Below are 23,344 nucleotides of genomic sequence, written 5' to 3'. Positions count from 1 at the left end.
TAAAAGAAAGGTTGCTGTCTAACAAAGGAGGAAAGAAGGTGACATGGAAGTTAAGGACAACCCGCCCTTTAGTAAAGGTTATAACAGTTTTATGTTTATGAGTGATGAAGAGTTCAATGCTAAGTCAGATGGGAATGCTTCTGGGAGAGTTGAACAATTGATGCATAGGCCGGATATGAGTGGTACTGAGCAAGTTCAAGTGGGGGCAGAATCTGTTTCTAATGATGACACTACAGATGGTGGTCGCAGCCTAAGGACTCATAGACCGCCATGTTATTTGTGGGACTATGTACAATTTGCTTGAATTATATCTTGGAACTCTTTTGCCTTTTAATTATTAACATGACTTTAATTCTCCTTTGTTTTTAGGTTGTAGTATATTTGTATTTTGTTTTTATGTCTGCATTTCTTTTTGTGTTTGTGTTGTGCGTCCTGGGGAAAGTTGCAAGGGAGGGGGATGTGTTATAGTCTATGTTGTACTGGTAACGGTAGAATGTGGTGTTAACAATCGTTCCGATCGAGTCAGTTGGTGTCAGCTGGCTCAGGAGGAGGATCGCGTTTATTTAGCAGAAAAAACTTCATGTGTTTTTAAACCTAAATCGACTTTGTGTGCAGCCCGTTACCACAGTCGGCAAATATATTTTTCTTCCTCAATGAAACCTATCCTAGCAATACTAGATTTAATATATAAAATGGATGGCTCACTATTGGTAATCCATTCATGACCATTCTCATGATCATTACTTGTGGATCAACTATGATTCAGCTTTTATTCCTGTGCTTGTAGATCAACAACTGGTTGCACATTTGTTTTTGATAGCTTTTTCTATCCAAGGTTTTTGATATACACGTTTAATCCTGGATATTCTTTGGCAATATGTTCTCTGCCAATCTGCTGACATGCACTTTTGTGGGGCCCATATTTTGGGGTACAAGTAGGAAAAGAGTTTCCACACTCCTATATCCCATAATCGTGGAGCACTTACATAAGCCTACTCAAAGTGGCAACTATGGTAACTTTAGACTAATAACAGTTGTTGTTTTAAACAAATCATGTGTTTAACAGTCACTGTGGGTTAAAAAATACTACTTGCTGACAGTGAAACATTGTGGGAGGGTGAATAATATAGCAAAAATATAGAGTTCTCTGCTGAATTGCTCTTACTGTCACCCCTATTGTAGCAGTGATGGAAGGAAAAGCAGCACACGGGCTTCTATCCTGCCTGTGAACCCTGGCAACAGCCATGGTCACTCCTTTTGCTGATCTTTCTTGCTGATAGCAGCCTTTATGCTCTCCTGGCTTGAGCTACTGTGGACTTCTGTCCTACACTACAGGCAGTTGAGGGGCCAACTGCGAAAGACTCAGCTTTATATCAGCCTCCTTGAGCCCCCAAGGTTCTGCTTTGGCTTAGTAAACACTGCAGTAGGAGTAGGAAAGTAAATAAAAGGTCATTTGTTAGACCTGACAGCCTTAGGGTGATCATCCCCCCACTTTTTTACCTGGCTTCCTCCATTCATCTGACTCTGTTTTTGCTGGTTTTAGGACTCTGCGTACTTTACCACTGCTGACCAGTGCTAAAGTGCATGTGCTCTCTCTCCCCTAAACATGGTAACATTGGTTACTACCAAATTGACATATTTAATCTACTTTTAAGTCCCTAGTAAAAGGGCACTAAAGCTGCCCAGGCCCTGTACATTAAATGCTACTAGTGGGCCTGCAGCACTGGTTGCGCCACCCACTTATGAAGCTCCTTAACCATGTCTCGGGCCTGCAACTGCAAGAACTCTGTGTCTCACTGCCATTTCAACTTGGCATTTAAAACTGCTTGCCAAGCCTAAAACTCCTCTTTTTGTACATATTAGTCACCCCTAAGGTAGGCCCTATGTAACCCAGAGGGCAGGGTGCTATTAAAAAAAGGCAGAATATGTACTTATGTGTTTTTGATGTCCTGGTAGTGGAAAACTCACAAATTTGTTTTCTACAGCTGTGAGGCCTGCTCCTCTCATATGCCAGCCTTTATATACTTTTAAGTGGTAGATCCTGATCTGAAAGGAGTAGCCCTGTCATGTTTAGTATGGCCAGAATGGTAAAATAAAATCCTGATTACTGTTGAAGTTGGATTTAAGGTTACTATTTTAGAAATGCCACTTTTAGAAAGTGGGCATTTCTCTACACTTACTGCCATCTGTGCTTTGCAGCCTGTCTCCAATCCACATCTGGGCTGTGCTGGTTGACAGCCCCCATGTGCATTCCACCCAGAGAGCCATAAACACAGAACACTCAGTCACATCTGCATACTGAATGAGTCTCCCTGGGTAGGAAGGGTGGAGGGGCTCTCTCTTACACTTCAAAAGCCAGTGACCTGCCTTCACACAAAGGACTGATAATCCCCCACAGAGATCCTGGCAGACAGGACTGGGCTGAAAGAGGAGCTTGTGCACTTCGTAACCACTCTTTGAGGTTTCCCCCACTTCATAGGCATTTTGGGTATATATACTGGGTCTCTGACCCCACCATATCAGACACATCCGTATCTTCACCTGGACTCGGTCAGAAGGACTGCTTGGATGCCCAAAGGACTCATTTGGACTGCTTTGCTGAGAAGGACTACTTGTTACCCTGCTGCCTGCTGGCCTATGATTCTGCTGGAAGGACTCTACCTTCCCCACAAGTGCTCTCCAAGGGCTTGGATTGAGCTTGCCTCCTGTTCTGAAGTCTCAGAGCTACAAATACTTCGCCAAAAAGAAGAAAATCCTTGTGTGTTGGAAAATCGGCGCAAAGCCTACAGAAATCAATGCAGCAACTGCCTTATGGCTGAAAATTCACTGCAGCGCCTACCTGACCGATGCAGTGCCTCTTCCTTCTACGTGCGCCAAGGATTTTCAACGCATCGTCCTGGGGCGTCAAAATATCCCCACATCGCAGTGATGAACCAAGGCTGCGTTCCACAAAATTGAGGAATCCACTTGCAGTGTGGAAAGAAACAACACATCGTCTGTGCTGTGCCAGAAAATCTGACTCTGAGCTTTATTTTTCAACACATCTCCTCCTCTCCGGCCCCCATGCATCGTTATTTTGGACGCATTCAAGGTACTGTGTGTTACAAGTATACAACCACTGATTCTTAACAACTGAGACTCTTTTAAACCTTTAAACAATGATATCTTGACTTGAGGATATTGGATTTTTGTTGTTTTGATCTTATTTTAGTCAGATAAATATTAACTATTTTCATAAACTATTGTGAAGTACTTTTTGTGATGTTTTTACTGTGTTACTGTATGAGTTATTGCATAAGTACTTTACACATTGACTTCTACGTTAAGCCTGCCTACTCTGTGCCAAACTCCCAGAGGGTGAGCACAGGATAATTTGGATTGTGTTGTGACTTACCCTGACTAGGATTGTGGTCCCTACTTCGACAAGGGTGTATACTACAGATCCAATTTCTACCACTGGTGATCAGCTGTGAGGATAGGACTTGTGTTTGTGCAGTGCCATACAATAGCTATGTGTAGACTACCTACCAACAGTTAAAAGGTCATTTCGATTTTTTTCCTTCTTCTGCAAGCTTTCCCTGCTTTACATTATTTAACCAATCCTATATACATCATGTCTCTGGCTAGGTCCACAGGTGGAGCTGAGGAGTTTGACCTGGCTAAGCTGGAGGATTACACAGTCCCCCACTGAAGGGCTTTTGCAAAGATATGGGGGTACCTGCCCGTGGAGCTTCAAAGAAGGGAGAGTTTCAAAATGCGCTGAGGGCCTGGGCAGAGACCCGCACCCAAGAGAATAATGAGTTGAGGGAGCCTGAGAAGGGCTCTCTGAGGAGCTGCCAACAGCAGTAGAGGATGACACCCCTGGATTTTTTCCTCCTGCGAGATCAGTAAACAGTGTCTCCAGTCATGGCCTGGCCGTAGACAAAAGAAGAAAGGGGAGAGAATTCCAGCTGCAGTTGGCAAGATTAAAAATAGAGGCAGAGGAGAGGAGAGCTGAAGGGTAGGCTGAGGCTGGAAGAGTGTTAGCTGAGAAGAAACTTATGTTGGCTCATGAACTGAGTCTGAAAGAGCTGAAGTTCAAGGCTAGGCAGTCTGAATCCAGCAGTGATGGTGGCAGCATACATGCAGGACCTGCTGGAGACAAGAAGGTTTGTATACCCAAGGACTTGGTGCCAGGTTATGTGGTGGGAGATGACAGTGACAAGTGGTTTTCAGCTTATGAAGTTGCACTGAGGGCACACTGAGTAACTGAAGAGCACTGGGGGGGGGGCGGATCTGTGGTAACACATGCCTACACTTGGGAGGGACACACTTCTGTCGTCAGAGGTTGGGGACCAGAACAAGTACACTCCTGTGAAAGCCAGTTTGATTGCCAAATTTGGATTGAGCACTGAGAAGTATTGCCAACGATTCAGGGACAGTAAGAAGCTCCCCAACCAATCCTGGGTAGATTTCACGGACTACTCCAGAAAACCAATAAATGGCTGGGTGCGGGGCACCAAAGTAATTTATTATGTTGGGTTGTACAATTTAATACTGAGAGAGCACATGCTCAATATTTGTTTCGTAGAGTTGCGCCAGCACCTAGCTGACAGTAAGCTGACTGATCCCGGGAAGCTTGCTGAGGAGGCGGACCTTTGGGCTAGCACCAGAGTGTCCAAAAAGGTATGTGGGGGTGAAGGTGCTACCACAAAGGTAGTTAGGGTTCCCAACCGACGAAAGAGGGGTGAGAAAACCTACAAATAAGGAGTTCTCTAAAGGCCTCAAAAATTATTTCCAAAGGAATAGTGGTAACTAGTCCCATTCTGAGACTAAGAAGAAAGGGTTATTTGAACACAAGACAGGGAGGTTGGTTCCCCAATGTACAGAGTGCGCCAAGTATGATCACTCTAAGGGCGAATCCAAATGTCCAAATAGGTCACAGTCCCCCACTTGTGGGCAGACACCTGGGTTGGCTAGTGTAGCGCTCGGGGAGGAGGTAGTCCCAGATAGTTTTGGGGAACAGAGAAAGGTAACCCTAGTGTCCCTGGGGGCTGCATATATGGTGAGAAAAGCCCACATGCCTGCTGGTACTTCTAAATATAGGCAGTGGGTCACCATTAATGGGCAACAGGTGGAGGCTCTGCATGACACATGAGCCAATATGGCTACTGTCAAGGGTCAGCTGAGCAGGTCCTTCTAAACACATTCCACCAATCGTGAGAGCCATCTACAGGTAGCTTTGATCCCCTTTGAGTGTGTGTGTGTGTGTGGGGGGGGGGGGACTTTTGTACTCTGAAAGTAGCTGGGAGCCCTGCCATGCCTGTACATTGTTAGGCAATGACCTGGAGCACACTACCTGGATGGAGGTAGAGCTCATGTCACACTTGGAGATGAAGGGATTGCCTGAGTGGGTCTGCATGACAACACGGCCCATGACTGCCCAGGAGGGAAGTCAAGGGCATCTGGAGGTTGGGAAAATGGCCCAGATAGCTACCAAGGAGAGGGGTATGGGGCACAGGATACCAGCCCCTGAAGTTCCTGTGGTGGAGGTTGATGGGGTTCTTGAGGAGGAGGACCCTGAGCCAATCGGAAAGGACACTGCCACCCCTGGTGACCTACCTGAGCTTGTTGGCTGGCAAGTTGATATGGGCCCATCAGCAGGGATGTGGAATTCCTATCGCCCGACGCCCGGGACATATTGGTTGGGGTCAAGGGCAACAAGTTTTCAGTTTATTTTGTCCTTAGGACAAGTAGGCCCAACCCCTACAGCACAAACCCTCTGGCTGCCAGTTTACACAGAAGGGAACTGTCTGCAGTTGAGGGCATGAGGCGACAAGCATCTGCCGATGCAGTAAGTGAAGCCTCTGGGGATCACCTGATTTACTGCGAGAATGATCTCTTATACAGTGAGCCTAAGGCTCTGGGAACTGGGGCAGCACGTGTGGCTTTCCTACTGGGTCTAGCTCATGACATGCCCCTGGCAGGGCAAGACCTTTGCCAGGCTTGTCGAACACTTATTGCGCCCGAATGAATACAGCCTCAGATACAGTCTGCAGGTCCTGTTCCCCCTGCCAGGCCAGTGGGAAATCAGGAAAAAAGCTTAAGGCTCCCCGGATCCCACTTCCTGTCATTGGCACCCCCTTTGAAAGGATGGGCATCAACATCATTGGTGCATCGGACCTCAAGACAGCCCTAGGCAACAGGTTCATCCTGGTCTTGGTGGACCATGCTACCTAGAGGCAATCCCTGTGAGGATGGTGACTGCACCTGTGGTGCCAGAACTTTGATTGAGCTCTTTCCCCAGGTGGGATTCCCCAAGGAGATAGGGTCTGACAAAGGTACTAACTTCAGGTCTGCCTACATGAAGTCCATGTGGGGTGCATGTGGTGTAACTAACAAGTTCACTACACCCGATCACCCTCAATCCAATGGTCTAGTTGAGAGATACAACAAGACCTTGAAGCACATGATTGCTGGCCTACCTGAGGCCATGAGGCTTAAGTGGGACGTCCTCTTACCATGCCTTTTCTTTGTTTACAGAGAGGTGTCCCAGAAAGGGGCAGGGTTCAGTCCCTTCATACTTCTCTATGGCTACCTTGATAGGGGCCTCTAATCATTGTCAAGGAGGAGTGGGAGAAAGCTAACTGGAACCCCCCCCCCCCCCCCCAGGATGTGGTCAGCTACATGTTGGCCCCGCAATCAGATGCACAGCTTCTAGAAAAAGGCCAAAAGCACCCTTGCGGCCAGTCAAAAGGTGATGAAACGCTGGTATGACCAGAAGGCACTGCCAGAGTTTCAATTTGGCGACAAAGTATGGGTTGTATAGCCAGTAGACCCCAGAGCTCTCAGAATTGCTGGACTGGCCCACACCAAATGAAGGCATGTAATTGGAAGGTCACTCACTTAGTGACCCCCTAAGGGTGCTCCATGTTATCAGACCCAAGCCTCATTTTGAGATGTCTGAAGTTAGCATGCTCCTTAGGACAGATGAGGGTATGGAGGAGAAGAGTGAACCTCTCCATGATTTCCTCTCTGCACAAGAAAATAATGGGTCAGTGGAGGGTGTCAACCTCTCTAACTCCCTGACCCTAGAGCAGAGGGGTGACTCCTACCAGTTGCTGGGACAGTTTGTCTCACTGTTCTCCCTCACCGCTGGACTCACACATGTCAGTCCATGACATTGACACAGGAGACAGTCCTGCTGTAAATAACAAAATGTACAGGTTGTCAGATAGGGTGAAAGCCAGTATCAAAAGAGGAAGTTGCCAAGATGTTAGCTTTAGGGGTGACTGAAACCTCTAACAGTCCCTGGTCCAGCCCAGTGGTATTGGTACCAAAGACTGCCCCAATGGCGCCAAACCAGAACTTAGGTTCTGTGTGAACTACCGAGGCCTCAATTCCATCACCAAGACTGACGCACACCCCATTCCCATAGCTGGTGAGCTCAATGACAGGCTAGGCACTGCAAAATTCCTCAGTATCTTTGATTTGACATCAGGGTGCTGGCAGATTGCCTTGACTGGGGGGGCAAAAGAGAGGTCAGCATTCTCAACCCTGAGGGACATTACCAATTCCGGGAAATGGAACACTTCAACAGTTTTGGGATCTCACCCCTCATGTGCATTAACCATCTGAGGGGCCTGTGGTCGGTCTGAACCCGGAAGTGAGACCCAAACAAGTAGGGTCTTAGCTTCTTCAGTGTCTAGACCACAGCAAAAGCTTCCCTTTCAATTGCACTCCACCTTTGTTCCATAGGTAGTAGTCTCCTGCTAAGGATGACTACTGGCTGGTCTAGGCCCTCTTCGTTCAGCTGTGAAAGTCCCACTCCCACACCATGCTCTGAAGCATCTGTCTGCACCACAAACTCCTTGGAGAAGTCAGGGGCCAGCGGCACAGGCGTCGTGCACATGGCCTTCTTCAGGGTGTCAAACACAGTTTGGCACGCCTCAGTCCAGATCACATGTCTAGGCTGCTTCTTGGAACTCAGCTCCGTCAAGGGCGCAACAATGGTGCCATACCCCTTGACAAATCTCCTTTGGTACCCGGTGAGGCCTAAGAAGGCTCTCACCTGTGTCTGGGTCTTCAGGGGTGCCCAAGCCAGAATGGCATAAATCTTGGGTTGGAGAGGAGCCACTTGGCCGCTTCCTACCTGATGTCGCAAGTACACCATTGACTCCTGCCCTATCTGACACTTACTGGCCTTGATAGTAATGCCTGCGGCTTGCAGCGCCTTCAACACTTCCCAGAGGTGGTGCAAGTGGTCCTCCCAACTGGAGCTGAAAACAGCAAAGTCATCAAAGTAGGCGGCACTGAGGTTTTGAGGCCCAGCCAGTATCTGATTGACCAACGCCTGGAAGGTGGCTGGGGCGTTCTTCAACCCAAAGGGCATGACCTGAAAGTGCCCCTCTGGTGTTGAGAACGCCGACCTCTCCTTGGCCCTATCAGTTACAGCAATCTGCCAGTACTCAGATGTAAAATCAAATGTGCTGAGAAACTTGACAGCTCCAACTGATCAAGGAGCTCATCAGCTCTGGGGATGGGGTGGGCGTCAGTCTTGGTGATGGCATTGAGCCCACGGTAGTAAACACAAAACCAAAGTTCGGGTGTGGCACCAGGTGCAGCAGCCTTAAGTACCTAAACCACTGGGCTGGCCCAAGGGCTGCTGGAGCGCTCAATCACCCACTAAAGCCAACATCTTGGATACCTCCTCCTTAATGCTGGCTTTCATTCTGTCAGCTAACCTGTAAACCTTGTGTTTCACAGGCAGGCTGCCCCCAGTGTCCAATCATGTGTGATTGTTGGGTGACACCTGAAGCGAGTGAGAACAGAGTCAAAAGAATTTCTAGTAACTAGCGACAGTCACTCTGCTGCTCTAGAGTCAGAGAAGAGGAGAAGACCACATATTCTACTGACCCATCCTGCTTCCTGGCAGACAGGAGGTCAGGGAGAGGCTCACTTTCCTCTTCCACCCCATAGTCAGTAGCCAGAAGCATGGTTAACTCAGACCTCTCAAAGAGGGTTTTGAGGCGGTTCACATGTAGGACCCTCAAGGGGTTCCTTGGAGTCTGTAAGTCCACCAAGTAGGTGACATCACTCTAGCGCTCCTTCACCTCAAATGGCCATGTCCACTGGAGCAAAAAGCTCTACTGGGGCCATGACCCACACTTTCTGGCCAGGCTGAAACTCAACCAGAGTGGTATTCTGGTTGTACTAGCATTTCATGACCTCTTGGCTTGCCTCTAGGTTCTCTTGAGCAAGCTTCCTGAAGCAGGCAGTCTGGTTTCTGAAAGCCAGCATGTACCTAAATACATCCTGGGGTAACTTCTTACGAGCATGCTCCCAGCCCTCTTTCACCAGACTTAGAGGTCCTCTGACGAGGTGGCCATGCAACAGCTCAAAGGGGTTAAGGCTAACCCTCGTCTGTGGAACTTCCCGGTAAGCAAAAAGAAGGCATGGCAAGAGGACATCCCACTTAAGCCTCCTGGAGTCTGATAGACCCCCCCCAATCATGCCTTTCAGGTTCCAGTTGAATCTCTCAACCAACCTGTTACTTTGGGGGTGGTAAGGAGTGGTAAACTCGTTTTTGACCTCACATTCCTTCCACATGGCCTTTATGTACATGGACATAAAGTTGGGAACGCAGTAAGATACTACCTCTTTGAGACAAGCCACTCAGGTAAAGATACTCATCAGTGCCCGGGCCACAACGAGCGCTGTCTCTGTCCTCAGAGGGATCGCTTCAGGGTACGGAGTGGCATGGTCCAACAAGACAAGGATGAACCTGTTGCCCAGGGCCATCTTGGGGTCCAGTGACCCTACGATGTCAATGCCCACCTGCTTGAATGGTGTGCTCACGATAGGAAAGGGTTGGAGGAAAGATTTACATTTCCCTCCACTTATGCCACTTGCTTGGCAAGTCTGGCAGGTTCTACAGAAAGCATCTGTATTCTTTCTCATTTGGGGCCAATAGAAGTGGGTGACAAGCCTATCAGAGGTCTTGTCCTGCCCCCAAATATCCAGCACATCATGAGCCAAATCCAGTAGGAAGGCTCTGAAATGCTGGGGTACCACCAGCACATAGGTTGGCCCATGCTCAGCAGCTTTAGGCTCACTATACAGGAGCCATTCTCCCAATAGAGCAGGTGATTCTTGGACTCAGCGCCAGCGGCGTGGTCCTCTGCCTGCTGCCTAAGACTTGCCAATGGGTCAGCTAAGGTAGGTCTCCCAGTTTGGCCACTTGTTCTCCTGTAGGTGCCGGGGCGTCCCCCACAAGGTCAGCCCCCTCCCGGACCGTGGGAACTTCAAGAGTGGGTTTCCTGTGCCCCCTTGCCCTTTCTCTTGGCAGGCACCTGGGCCACTGTTTCAGGCTCCAGGGCCTTCTGATCACCCTGACTGGTTGCCATTAACCAAGTTGTCACACACGCCCACTCTGGCAACCCCAACATCCCAAAGTGTGACCTAAGCTTCACCTCCTTCCAGGCAGAAGTCTCTAGGTCGTTGCCCAGCAGCCAGTCAACCGGCACAGTGGGACTCACAACTACCCTCAAGGAACCGGAGACCCCCCCATTCCATTCAAAGGGAAACTATGCCACCTTACACTGGCACTCTGAGTTGTCCACTGCAAATACTTGGAGGAATACACTAGGGACCAGGGTCATACTGGCTAAAGTATCTCTGAGAGCTTCTGCCCTCTGCCCACTGATGGTCACCCTCTGACTATATTTTTTAGTGTTATCAGGCATTATGTTTCTCTGGACCATCTCACCGTCCCCTAGTGAGACAAGGGTAATCTCGGTTGGTTCCCCATACCCACCTGGGACCAACTCCTCACCAAGCGCCTCACTGGCCAACCCCTTGGTCTGCCCACCGGTGGGTGGCTGTGTCCATTTGAGCCATTTGGGATCCCCCTTGATTTGACCCACCTGGTCACAAGCAAAGCATTTACAGGGTGCCGCCTCTGTAGGCTTTCCTGAAGAGGCCCATGGATTCTTTTCCCCTGGGGGCCAGAATTTTTACACTGGGTACTAGATTGGGGCTCTTTGGAGAACTCCTTTGTTTACCTTATCCCCCCACTCTGTTGCTGGGGACCCTGCCCATCTTTGGTGGAATCTCCCCCATACACCTTGTGGACCCTGCTACTCACCCACCCTCCGTTTACTATCAGGCAAGTGCTGGCGCAGGTCTGCAAAACACAGACTAGACAAGTGCTCCCATGCAATTAAGTTGTACAGCCTCTGAAAATCTGTCACATTACCTCCCTTCACCCAACCATCCAGTGCCCTGCAAAAAGAACCCACACATTCTAACCAGGTCTGTGAATCAGTTTAATTACTCCCTCTAAACTGAACCTTGTACTTGTCAGGAGTGAGACCATACCTGACGAGAAGGGCCTCCTTCATGTCAGAATAGGCGCGGTTGTACCCCTTACCCAAAGCTAACAAAGTGTCCCTCCCCTCCCCTGTGAAGTGGTTCCATAATCCTGCTCCCCAATTCTTCTCAGGGACCCAATTCATGTGGATAGATGCCTCATATCCCTAAAACCACCTATGGATATCATCTCCCTTCCTTCATTCTTCGGAATGTGTACTATTCTACCTGAGGTCACTGAGGTATTGCTGCCACCATCGCTGCTGGGTCTACTCCTCTGATCCTATACTCTGAGCTCATGGTCTAAAAACTTCTTCCTTTCCTCCATGGCTTGCTTCTCCCTTTGGTCCTCCATTTTTAGCATCTCCATCTCTATGTCTCCTAGTTTCCCTCCAGCTCTTCTGGGGGTCAGACCCTGGAAACACTACTGCTGCCTGGACCAGGGGGATACCTCCGAACTTGGCAGCTTCAGCACCCTCAGCACATCTTCCATTGGATTTGGCGCCACGGTCTCCCCAACTGAATCCTCAGAATGCCCACTGAAATATCTGGTTGCTACCTAGGCTCTCAGTGCCCTTTGTAGCTCCTCCTTCTTGGTGTGGCCTCTAACGTGGACTTTGAGGCTTTTGCACACTGACTTCAGTTTCTTCACAGTGTAAGTTTCCAACCTATCCTCCTTAAAAAAACAAATCCAGGGATTTAACTGATGATGCTCCTGACTGACATATGATGTAGTAGGAAGTTCAACTTGAACTCAAGACCCCAAAATACATCAAAGGAAACATCCACAACCAAAAACCTATATGCAGTACATAGTGGTCTGCGATATGGTAGTAGTGTACACAAATCACTGTAGGTCAAGTGCAAATGCAAGTCCTATTCTCACTGTTGACAACCAATGTTAGAAATGGGGTCTCTAGTTGGCAGTCGTTCCACACCCTGTCCAAGTAGGGACCCTCACTCTAGTCAGGATACGGGAGCTACCCAGCTCAGATAACCCCTGCTCACCCCCTTGGTAGCTTGGCACAAACAGCCAGGGTTATCTCAGAAGCAATGTGTAAAGCATTTGAACATAACACAGAGTAATACAGTGAAACCACTACAAAAGGACACAACACCAGTTTTAGAAAACTAGTCAGTATTTATCTGTGTAAAACAAGACCAAAATGAGAGAAATCCAAAATACAGTATAAAGATCTGAATTTTGCAAAAATTACTTAAAAATACAGTTTCTTGAAGTCAATAGCTCAGTCTGGGGCTATCACGCGTCATAAGCAACAAATCCAACAGTTCAGGTCGGCAGCAGCGTTGCGGGCCTGCTACGGTGTCGGAAAGACCCGCAAACAGTACCTTGGAAATGTAGGTGTTGTGATACTCGCAATGAGATCGGGAGTGCGGTGTTGCTTCTGGAGGTCGTCTTGCTTTTGAAGTCACACGCGTTGCAGATCGAACTCCAGGCTGATGACCAAGTCAGGAGCGCTGGTGTACATGGCATCGGGGTGCGTTGTTAAGCTGGACAAAGGTCATGGTGCAAGCAGTGACTTGGTGATGGCGTCCTGCAACATCACTGAGACCAGGGCTGCGGTATCTCCAGGTGGCAGTGCAGGCAGCGTTGTCGTCGCTGCTGAAGTGATGTCATCGGTAGGCCCAAGGTGGTGGTGCGGCATGTGGGGGGCTTCGTGCAGTGCCCACGGGTTGGGATGCAGACAGGGACGTCTGTTGATGACGCTGGAGTCGATGGCACTGGCGTCGTGGATTGGGGCTGCAGTGCGGGATGGGGAGTTGGGTACCTTAAGAGCAGTGTCCTCAAGCCATGGTGAAGTAAGAAGAGTCGTCTCAACGTGGAACGTCATAATCGGGGATGCCAGGGCTGCAGTGTGAGCAAGGAAATGCGTAGTACGGGGCCCACAGGTCACTGTGCAAGCAGCGGCTCGGTGACTGCGTCAGGTGAGACCTGGGTTGCAGTGCGACATGGGGCACGGCTCCGTGTGGCGTTGTCACGGTGCAGGCAGCTGCGTCGTTGATGGAGTTACAGTGGTTTTTCGGGTTGCAGCGCAAAACACACAGTTCCCAGTGCTGTAGGCAGATGAAGCTGAAGTCTTTCATATCCCTGAAACTTCCAAAAAGAGGCAAGCTCTACTCCAAACCCTTATAGAAACTTTACAAGCAGGATACACAGCAAAGTTCAGTCTGTGTTCTCTTCAAGGCAGAAGCAGCAACTGCAGGCCAACCTAGCAAAGCACACACAGCAAAGGGGCAGTACTCCTCCTCCAGCTCTTCTCCTTGGCAGAGGTTCCGCTTGATCCAGAAGTGTTCTCAAAGTCTGGAGTTTTGGGTCTACTACGTATACCCAGTTCCGCCTTTGAAGTAGGCAAACTTCAAAGGAAAGTCTCTGTTGTTGACAAGATCCTGCCTTGCTCAGGCCTGGCCCAAGACACACACCAGGTGGTCTGAGACTGCAATGTGTGAGGAAAGGCACAGCTCTTTCAGGTGTAAGTGACCACTCCTCCCTCCACTCTAGCCCAGTGTGTCACTGTCTAGAGGGAATTCCCAACAGCCCAACTGTCAGTCTGACCCAGACGTGGAATACACAAGCAGGCAGAGGCACAGAATGGTTTAAGTAAGAAAATGCCCACTTTATAAAAGTGGCATTTTCAAACAGACAATTTAAAAAACAGTTCAGAGACCCCCAAACTCCATATTTCTATCTGCTCTTAAAGGGAAATTGCACTTTAAGGATATTTAAAGGCAGCCCCCATGTTAACCTATGAGAGAGATAGGCCTTGCAACAGTGAAAAACAAATTTGGCAGTATTTCACTTTTAGGACATGTAAAACACATCAGTACATGTCCCACATTTAACGTACAATGCACCCTGCCCTTGGGGCTATCTAGGGCCTACCTTAGGGGTGCCTCACATGTACAAAAAGGGAAGGTTTAGGTCTGGCAAGTTGGTACACTTGCCAGGTCGCATTGGCAGTGCAAGACTGCACACACAGACACTCCAGTGGCAGGCCTGAGACATGTTTACAGGGCTACTCATGTGCGTGGCAGCATCAGTGCTGCAGGCCCACAGTAGTATTCGATTTACAGGCCCTGGGCACACATAGTGCACTTTACTAGGGACTTACCAGTAAATGAAATATGCCAATCGTGGATAAAGCAATCACCAATAAAATTTACATAGGGAACACACACAATTTAGCATTGATCAGCAGTGGTAAAGTGCGCAGAGAAAATAAACTAGCAAAAACAGAGTCCAGCATACTATAAAAACAGGATGTCAGAAGGCAAAAAGACAGGGGAAACACACCAAAAGATGCCAGATCTAACAGATAGGTCAGGGATCCTTCGTGTCGGGCCACCTGCTGCCGATACTCCAGTAAGATTGCTGTGGATTGGAGAGGGGTTCTTGCCCCTTACTGAGCTCTACAGCTGCCGAAACCACAAGTACTTGAGTGGAATGTTGGAGTAATGCTTGTTCTACCAGAATCCAGGTTTTCAGGTCTAGATTATGTTTTTAGTATAAGGTTGGGTGAATATGAGTGGCTTGGACATGTAAACGTACACCCAATAAGCCAAAGTCTCTCTCTGCTATGGGGAAGAACAGGCTGTTTTGTGAACCCTTGGTTTTATCTCCTTTCATTTGAATTTTAACAATGTATCTTGAATCTGAGTCAGGTTCAAGTGGAAACCGCAGAGGTAGGAGGAGATAGTTGTCATTCCCAGGAGCTCTCAGGTTATCACTTGGAGACACAGAAAATAAGGTTTAATGTCAGGACAATTTACAGCTCTCTCAAGGTCACGTACATTCCTTCCAAACACACTGGGACAGTGGTTCTTAACCTTTTGACTTCTGTAGACTCTCTACTTTATCATTACAGAAAACTGGGAACCACCACTGAATCATTATTGGAATCTGGGGTCCTCCACTGAGTTATTACTGAAAGCTCGGGACCTTGGCCTACGCAATTTCAATTATTGGAACAGCAAAACAACACACAAAAATACAGCAACAATCATTCCTCCCAAACAAATGTGCAAATGGTGGAATATTTTATTTACTTCACAAAGAAATTGGTTTAATTTTATTTTTAACTTAAATGGGAGGGTTGGAACATTTGCAGATTAAACTGAGGTCACCTACTGTCCACACTACATTCTGTTTTGATGCACTTGCACTGCTGCAACAAATCAATCGGAGGTTACCAACTTCAAATTCCTTCACATTTAGAGCACGTTTAAAGTGTTCCAATTACCATTTTGCTGCTTTATCCTAATTTTATTTAATTTTCTAAGCAGTTGAGGACCCCCTCAGTATTCTATTAAGGACACGGAGGCGAGGATTATGCTTCTCCTTCTTTGCTGTTTATTATTTGCAAAATCAGAGCAGCCAAACAAAAAACAACTTTACAAGAAAACTACAACTCCCATGAACTTGACGTTGTTCCCCACTACCAATGGGCGACCATACTGCTGGATATCTGTTCCAGCCGCCATACTTCCTCCTCTTTCTTTGCAGTGAGAAAACAAAAGTCTCAAAATGAGAAACAAGTCAGTCTTAACAAAACAATTTGACATTGGAACCAACAAGGAATCACAGGGCACCATATCACAAAAGAAGAGGTATTCCTCCTTAATCGCCTCACAAGGACTTCTGATTGGATGCTGGAATAGGAATAAAACATGTACGTAATACACAGTTGTATAATTGCGTGAATACATTGAATATACCATGCAATATTAGAACAAGAAAAATGTACGTTGCATCAAATATATTGAGAGTTACAACACCATGATATCACAATGGAATTTTATCACATAAACCCATATTGAACACCAACTGATATCACATGACTTATGACTGGGCGGGTAAAGTACATCCATTTGGTGGGATAATCCTAGCCTCCGTGCCCTTAATAGAATTGAAAATTCTTATTGCATATGCGCAAATATTTTCATACTATAGCAGGACCGGAGGCTCAGATTATGCTTTTTTAAAGCTGTTGAAAAACAACCAAAGCTACATCCAAAACTTGTTTATGGTATAATGTCTTGAATGTAAAATCGGATGACCAGTCTGCGGCCCTCATTATCTCTTGTAATCGAGAACCGAGAAAAAAAGATTTTGATGCCATGGCACCTCTCACTGAGTGGGCTCCAATAACAGAGGTATCTATTACTGCCTCAGACAGAATCCACATCACCCAGCGAGCTAAGGTCACAGAAGATACCGGATGAAAGGGTTTCTGAAGTGCAATTAACAATTGACCCCCAGGAGGTTGACGAAACTCACTGGTGCGGTCTTCATACTCTTAAACACTGTACCACACATAGGCCCTCATTACAACCCTGGCGGTCGGTGTTAAAGCGGCGTTAATACCGCCAACAGGCCGGCAGTAAAAAAATGGAATTTGGACGCTGGTGGTACCCGCCATCCAAGACTGCCACTATAACACACCGACCAGGGTGGTAACTGCTGCTGGGCTGGAGACTTCGGTCTCCAGACCGGCGGCCGCTATAATCCCACCCTCAGTGGAAGAAAGACCCGGCCTACCGCCATGGTTTTTGTGCCAAACTTACCGCCACAAAAACCTTGGCGGAAGGCAGTGACAGGGAATCACTTCCCTGGCACTGCTAGAGGTCTCCCCCGTCCCCTTCCCCCACCCCAGAGTCCTCCCCCACCCTCCCCCTCCTTCTCCTGCCCCCGCACATATATACACCCACACGCGCACCCATATACACACATGCACACACGCATACCCACCACCACCCCTGCATGCACACATAAGGACCCACACACCGCAACACACACCAACATACCTTGTCACACACACGATTCACAAGACACAACACTCACAATCACTCATTTATGCATACATCCAACGCTATTCACACCCGCATGCACGCATTCCAAAACATACACAACCCCCACATACACACAACACCCCCCCACCGCCTCTCCAGTCGAAGAACCCGGCTTAACTGTTTACAGGGGGTCCTCCGGCTGGAGACGGTTTGTGGCGCTGCTGCCAGCAGCAGCGTCCGCCAGCAAACACTGCCAGGCCGTATCACTGGACAGGATACGGTCAGCGGTGTTCTGCTGGCGTAGCGGTGCTGCTGTCAGCAGCGCCGCCTTACCGCCGTCCACTGCCATGACCGTTGGCGGTGTTCCGCCAGCTTTGTGGTAGTATACCGTTGGCGGTCATGATACGCGTAGATGGCTGGTAGCCACGGCAGCGGTATGTTGGTGGCCGTCGCCGTGATGGTAGTTATCGCCAATGTTGTAATGAGGGCCATAGCCTAGAATCGTCCGGATAACTAGGATAGGTTACTTGCCTTGAACCAGTCTTCGTTCTCCTGGAAATCAAAAAGGTTACCCCATATGGGAGGAACACACGACCTGAAATATGCAAAGCTCTCACATCAAACACCCGTCTGCATGATACCAAACACAATAAGATAGTCAATTTGGCTGATAACTGTTTTCAGGATAAATCCGCATTGCAAGTCCAGTGTCGTAAGAAATTAAGGATGACATTTACATCCCACAGGTGCGTGTACTTCGGTTGAGGGGGTTCAGCCAAACCAATACCTTTCATGACCTGAGACACAAGAGGGTGCTCCTCTACTGGTTTTCCATAATAAAATACATGCCCCACTGATATAGCGGATCTGTAATTGCTTATCGTGCAAAAACCTAGGCTTTCTGATGCTAGTTCTGCCAAGAAATTGACTACGGTAACAACTGGCTCCCCCAAGGGATCCAGACCCCAAGAGTTGCACCAACCCACCCATCGGCACGATGCAGAAGCATATCGTCAATGGGTGGAGTTTGACCAAGACGCTGATATGAAGGAATTAGATTGCTCCGAAAGGCCAGGCAGACGCCAACGTTGCCTGAAATCCACCAAGCCTTGAGATGCAATTTGCCCTGGGTCAAAAGAGGATGTGTCTGCCCCGCTGGAGCCAGCAATAATTCCAGGATTGGGGGAATTTGGACTGGGCACTCTCTGGACATTTCCAGAAGAACTGGGAAACATGGCTGAGCTCGCCAAAAGGGGGTAATCAGAATCAATTCTGCTTTCTGCTTGATCGACGGAGATGCCACCCTGGGTATCATCATGAAGGGGGGAAAGGCATACAGGAGTGGCCCTGTCCATTGTTGGAGAAAGGCATCTGTAGCTATTGCCAGTGTCTCTCCATGAATAGAACTGTAGCAACTGGTGGGAGAGGCGAGACGCAAAGAGGTCTATGTGAAACTGACCCCATGTGGCTTGGAGGGCTCGAAATACCAAGAGATGAAGTCTGCTATCGTATTGCACCGGCCTGGCAGATACTCTTCTGTCACTGAGATCCGGTTCTGCCAAGAGTAATGCCAAAACGCCTTTGCTATCTCGGCTAGGACCCGCGACCAACGCCCCCGCTCAAGACGGAATCGCATCTGGCTCCCAAGCCCGACCTGATGGCGTCAGATTCCCGAATGATATCTGGACGAGTACTGAAAATGCCCCTGCCATCCCATGCTGCCATGTGGTCGAGCAGAAATAGAGTCAATCTGGAAACCTAGAAACTCCACCTGGTGGGATGGTGTCAGAGCAGATTTGTATGCATTTTAGTGAAATTATAAAGCACATTCCGGCTCAAAAAGAGCATCAAAGCGCTAACAGAAAGGTGAGAAACGCAGAGACCAACCAAAAGCGACAGGATAGAAAAAAAGACACCAAAGACTAGCGTGGAAAGAGCCAGGTTTTGATCAGTTTCCTGAAACTTAAATAACTAGGTTCTTTCCTAATATTCAAGGGAAGCAGGTTCCAGCAATTTGCTGCGGCCACGTTGAAAGCTTTATCCCCCCATTTAACTTTGTTGGTAAGAGGGACCTGAATTCTATAGGCCTCGGATGACCTAAGATGTCTCTTAGGTCTATACCAGCAGAGCTTAGTGGTCAGGTATTGAGGACCAATGCCATGAACAGCTTTGTGAGTCCAGTAAAGTGTTTTAAAAGTGATGCGCTGAGCCACTGGAAGCCAATGTAGTTGTTTAAGGCTGTCTCTGACTGAAACCCAGCAAGGAAGATTTAGGACAGCTCTAGAAGCCGAGTTCAGAATCTGCTGTAACTTATTCAGCGAGGCTTTGTCCAGATTAAGAAAGAGGGCATTGCAGTAATCTATTTTGGACATAACCAAAGCTAAGGTGGCAGAGACTTTCCATTCTTGTTGAAGGTATGGAAAAACTTTCATTAACATTTTTATAACCCACAGGCACGTTTTTACAAGGTGATTCACCTGACTTTTGAAGGATAGGTGATCATCAAAGAGGATTCCTGAATTCTTAGATCCTAGAGATTTCTTCACATTTATCAGAAATCCCAGCTCTTGAAGCACTGAATGTTCCAATTTAAATGCTGCATGAGGAGATGAGCATCCTGTACTATTAGTAGCATATCGTTGAGATAGACGATCATTCTCACCCCTTTGGCTCGAAGACTCTCCACCACGGGATGCATAACCTTGGTGAAACACCAGGGCGCCAAAGAAAGGCCAAATGGTAGAACTTTGAAGTGGAACCATTGATTGTCCCACTGGAATTGCAGGTATTTCCTGCGAGGGGAAAAAATAAAAAATAATAATTCGGGATTGTGAGATAATCATCTTTAAGGTCGAGGCGTACCATCCAGTCGCCCTCGCTCAGAATGTCGCTGAGCAGATGTATCCCTTCCATCTTGAAATGTTGATATAGAACCCAGGAATTTAACTCCTTCAGATTGATCACGAAGCGCAACCCTCCACCTCTCTTATTTACCGTAAATATATTGCTGCAGTAGCCGGAAGGATCCGGCTGACACTGAGCAATTGCGTTCTTGAGTAACAACTGTTGGACTTCTTGCTGAATAAAAGTTAGATCGAGTTGGGAAAAATGGATAGGAGGTGGCAAAGACAGTTGTTGGGGTACCCCAAAGAATTCTAGGTGGAAACCTACAACTGTCCCTAGAGCCCATTGGTCCGATGTCAATGCTGCCCAGTTGTCTAGGAAAAACCTGGTCCTACCCCCAAGTGCTAACTGAGCAGGTGAAATCAAGCTTACCTTAAGTGTTGGAGCAGGAGCTGTAGTTGGGCTTGAAATCGCCTCTATTGAAGCGGGCACACCGTGCTCAGGCTCTGGCCGGGTAGAATGTGTCCCAGGTAGCCAAGAATCCCTTGCCCGTCGTATTGTAGGAGGGCTGAGGGCTATAGGAGGCGGCGCAGCCGGACAGGCGCCCTCGAAGTCTGCCAGTCCTGGCAAAAACCTTATTACGAAAGACCTTGTCCATTGAGGTTTGGGACTTTTCCAGCGCAGTGAATGTATGAGCAAACTTTCCCAGATCTTTTGACAAAGTTGTTGCCGAATAAGAGGCCATCAGCAAGGGATCCAGGTTCTGCACTGGCGAGATCTGCTAACTTCGGGTCGATCCGAAGCCGGATGGATTTCCTCCGTTCTATGGAGATAACGCAGTTGGCGTTGCCCAATAGGCGCCCATCCGGCCAGACTGTCAGGGTCCACCTGTGAGCCGGACTCCTTCACGCTACCGCTAAGTTCAAGATCTTACATAGTGGACCAGAGAGGTCCGGGACCTTGTCCTGCAAGGACTTGCAGGACGTATCAAGACCTTTTGTGGGGTCCTTTGCAGAGCGTTTCAGGAAAGTCGCTTAATTTGGGTCCAACTCTTGTGTCAGGGCTACCTTGTTGGGGATGTCTGGACGTGAACACTGCCGGAAGGGGGATCCAGTCTTTGGACCTGAGGTGAATGATGTCGTCAGGGTTAAAATTGAGGGCAGAGGAAGGGCCAAAGGCTTCAGAAGGAGTGGGACCACGCTGTCCATCAAAGGAGTGTCTGCGACGTTTGTGGGGACGTGACTCACTGTTGGAATCGGACTGGGACGAGGAAACATCAGCGGCATCGTCTGGGGAGGGATAGGAGAGGGCTTGGGCGCCGGTGGATGGTTGCGCTGAATATTGGTGGTAGGAGGGGGACTGGGACTGAGAGAGCCACGCCATGTGCGTGGAATGGGGCCATTCAGGTTCTGGGGTTGGGGAGAACGTCTCCTGATTAGTGGAGGAAAAGGGAATGGGGTTACCATAAGGAGGGAAAAATCAAGGCATAGCGCTTAAGTTGTCTGGCGATAGGCTGCAGCGCAACTGCCAGAGCCCGGTTCACAGAGTGCGCCACTGAGGCGTCCAGGGCATGGACAATGTCCTCATCCTGGAGCAGGTCCTCCTGTTCGTTAATGAGGACTGCGTGTTCCAACGCCTGACCCTTGCTCATGGCGCTGGAGTACAGAGGTATTATGAAGGAACTCTTGCGAGAGTACAATAGGTGGAGGGAATCCCCAAGCGTGACCTGGCCGTACAGGAGGCAACAAATGAAAAAGAAGCAGAAGCTTCTAGAACCTCCTCTAGGAGGAGTATATATATATATATATATATATATATATATATATATATATATGGAAAATGTCACTTACCCAGTGTACATCTGTTCGTGGCATTAGTCGCTGCAGATTCACATGCTGTGCACACCCCGCCATCTGGTGTTGGGCTCGGAGTGTTACAAGTTGTTTTTCTTCGAAAAAGTCTTTTTTCGAGTCACAAGACCGAGGGACTCCTCCCATTTCGACTCCATTGCGCATGGGCGTCGACTCCATCTTAGATTGTTTTCCCCGCAGAGGGTGAGGTAGGAGTTGTGTATGCTAGTAATAGTGCCCATGCAATGGAGTGAATACTTATGTACATAATGAAATTTAAAGTAATATATTTACAAATTTACAAATGTTCAAGATCAACTTCTAAACGGCTACAGGCTCCCGGGGAGGCGGGTGGGCGCATGTGAATCTGCAGCAACTAATGCCACGAACAGATGTACACTGGGTAAGTGACATTTTCCGTTCGATGGCATGTGTAGCTGCAGATACACATGCTGTGCATAGACTAGTAAGCAGTTATCTCCCCAAAAGCGGTGGTTCAGCCTGTAGGAGTTGAAGTTGTTTGAAATAATGTTCGTAGTACAGCTTGACCTACTGTGGCTTGTTGTGCCGTTAACACATCTACACAGTAGTGTTTGGTAAATGTATGAGGCGTAGACCATGTTGCTGCTTTACATATTTCGCTCATTGGAATATTTCCTAGAAAGGCCATGGTAGCATCTTTCTTTCTAGTTGAGTGTGCCTTTGGTGTAATAGGCAGCTCTCTCTTTGCTTTAAGATAGCAGGTTTGAATACACTTAACTATCCATCTAGCAATGCCTTGTTTAGAAATTGGATTCCCTGTATGAGGTTTTTGGAAAGCAATAAATAGTTGTTTTGTTTTTCAAATTAGTTTTGTTCTGTCAATGTAGTACATTAGTGCTCTTTTGATGTCTAATGTATGCAGTGCTCTTTCAGCTACAGAATCTGGCTGTGGGAAGAACACTGGTAATTCTACTGTTTGATTCAAGTGGAACGGTGAGATCACTTTTGGTAAAAATGTGGGATTTGTCCGTAGAACGACTTTATGCTTGTGTATTTGAATAAATGGTTCTTGTATGGTAAATGCTTGAATTTCACTCACTCTTCTTAGAGATGTGATGGCAATCAAAAATGCAACTTTCCATGTTAAGTATTGCATTTCACAAGAGTGCATGGGCTCAAAAGGTGGACCCATGAGTCGTGTTAAGACAATGTTGAGGTTCCATGAAGGAACTGGTGGTGTTCGTGGTGGTATAATTCTCTTTAGGCCTTCCATAAATGCTTTTATGACTGGTATCCTAAATAATGAAGTTGAGTGCGTAATTTGCAGGTAGGCTGAAATTGCGGTCAGATGTATCTTTATTGAAGAGAAAGCTAGCTTTTTACTTTTGCAATTGTAGTAAGTATCCTACTATATCTTTGGCAGATGCGTGTAAGGGTTGAATTTGATTATTATGGCAGTAATAAACAAATCTTTTCCACTTATTTGCATAACAGTGTCTAGTGTTAGGTTT

The 23,344-nt window shown here is 47.8% G+C and overlaps 1 pseudogene; it reads right to left on the bottom strand.

Moving 5' to 3' along the window:
* LOC138267309 (zinc finger protein 208-like) overlaps positions 1-23,344 on the bottom strand; it is a 331,096-nt pseudogene that overhangs the window by 66,357 nt on the left and 241,395 nt on the right.

The sequence above is a fragment of the Pleurodeles waltl genome, chromosome 12 (genome assembly GCF_031143425.1).
Source record: "Pleurodeles waltl isolate 20211129_DDA chromosome 12, aPleWal1.hap1.20221129, whole genome shotgun sequence".
In the NCBI taxonomy this organism is placed as follows: Eukaryota; Metazoa; Chordata; class Amphibia; order Caudata; family Salamandridae; genus Pleurodeles; species Pleurodeles waltl.
The sequence above is the reverse complement of the archived record's forward strand: the minus strand, read 5'-3'. Positions and strand labels throughout refer to the sequence as shown.